The sequence below is a fragment of the Carassius auratus genome, unplaced genomic scaffold (genome assembly GCF_003368295.1).
Source record: "Carassius auratus strain Wakin unplaced genomic scaffold, ASM336829v1 scaf_tig00031942, whole genome shotgun sequence".
NCBI lineage: Eukaryota > Metazoa > Chordata > Actinopteri > Cypriniformes > Cyprinidae > Carassius > Carassius auratus.
This window is the reverse complement of record NW_020525958.1, coordinates 86,649-88,845: the sequence shown is the minus strand read 5'-3', so window position 1 is coordinate 88,845 and position 2,197 is coordinate 86,649.

Below are 2,197 nucleotides of genomic sequence, written 5' to 3'. Positions count from 1 at the left end.
TAGGTGAAATGCTGAAACGCAGCACACCTGAACTGTAGAAAGCTGTGCTCAAATTATTCAACACTGTACTTAGTTAAGGCAGCTTTCCTGACATCTGGAGCCAAGGACTCATTACCCGTATTCATAAGAGTGGAAATAAATTCCCCTAATAATTTAAACCATAGAATGGTAAACTTCCTTAATGAGCACAGTATCCTGAGCCCGAGTCAGATTAGCTACCTTCCAAATCACAGATCTACTGACCGCATTTACACCCTACACACCTTTATCAGTAAACGTAAAACGTATTTATTTGTTATTTATTTTATAAATATTCTATATTTATTTGAAAAATATTTGCATGTCTTGTCTTTTTCAAAAAACATGGGATACAATTTGGCATGACAGATTATATAACAAGCTTTTACAAAATGTTGTAGGATGTAAAGTTTATGACATTATAAAAGCAGTGTATGTAAACAACAAATGTGCAATCCGAATTGGCAACAAACAGACAGAATTCCTCACCCAGAAAAGAAGAGTCCAGCAGGGCTCTAGCCTGAGTCCAATGCTGTTTAACATTTACAATAATGAATTAGCGGTGCAGTTGGAACAGTCTACAGCCCCTGGACTCACTCTACAAGACAAAAACATCAAGCTTTAGCTGTACGCAGATCATGTGGAGAGCAGAACTGGGCCCTGGCAGTAAACCTAAAAAAGAACACAGATACCAGTTCCATAGGCCGCACCACCCTAGAACACACAATGCAGTACATTTACCTTGGCATGATCATCACTGAATCTGGGAGTTTCATTCTGCCAGTGAAAGCTTTCAAAGATAAAGCTCATAAAGCTTTATACTCAATCAAGAAAAAATTCTAAAATAATGAAATACTGCTTCCTATTTGGTGTAAAATCTTCGATAGTGTGATTCAGCCCATAGCGGTGTATGGAAGTGAGGTTTTGAGTCCACTTAGCGATCAGAGCTACACTAGATGGGACAGGCATCCAACAGAAGCCCTACACACAGAATCCTATAAAATGATTCTAAAACTACAATGAACAACACCCAGTAACTGGTGTGTATATCTTAAAAGTGAATTTTGTCCTCTTTAGCTATAGCTCATGTAGCTTCACTTTTTCTTTTCACACAGCTCAGATCATTACAGACCGATTCTCCCAAGAGGGAAGAACCCTGCTGTGATCTCTCAATGCGTTCTTATATAACAACGATTAAATGCCTTTTTTCGTATTTCAAAGAACCGCACTCTAATGACATATTTTTAAAGAGAGGAGGCGTATTTTGAAATTTAATCATACAGACACAGCGGATAATTAATCCCGACAAAGTTTTCACAGAGCACCTTTTCATTTTGGATCATTAGTGTCTAACTGCATTGTAAAAACTACAACATGTCGTAATATTTAACAAAGAAATGCAAAGACGGCGCAGCCATCTGTCCCCATGACCGTAGGGACAATGCTAATGCATTAAAGCTCCGATTCGTATCGCTGTCGGTCGAGGATTAAAGAACTTCCCTGACTATTGCCTTCTGAACTGGGATGAAAGCAGCACGCGATGGTTGAGGCTGATTAATATTCGGTTTTCTTGGGGACTAAGAGGCTCAGAGAAACACAATCCCTCTTCCTGTGATTAATTAAATTGTGGGGAAAATGTGGGCCTAGCTAACGCTTCTTGTTGTCGAGTCTTGCTCTAGCTGTTTAATTCAGTGGAATTGAACAGTAAATACTAATATATGCTCAGCAAATTGGCCTGGGAGAGAGGAGATGAGGTCTGGGTTTGATTTAAAGTGATTGTGTCTGAGAGAGAGTCCGTGTGTGTGTGCTCTCAGGGCTTGCTGTTCATTAGTAAGTTTTCAAAGGGAGAGAGCTAATTGTCGCCTGCCCTGAAACAAAAGCCGCCGTGGTCCCCCACACCCTTAATGAGTTTCTGTTTGTAATGAGACACTTACTGTGTTTGGAAACGGATTTTCCACAGTCCACAGATCAATAACGCACACAACAAATACTTTATCTCATCCGTTTGCTCGCTCTTCTGCTCTCCAGCTTTCACTTGTAGGCTCATAAAAATATCTTGAACTCCAAACCCCGGCCATCTTTGCAGATCAAGCTGTTAGTTTTACATATATTTTGTCAGTGGTCACTTTAATTGTCAGCTTCAGAGTGGCCATAACAAAGTGTTGAGGACAAATGTTTT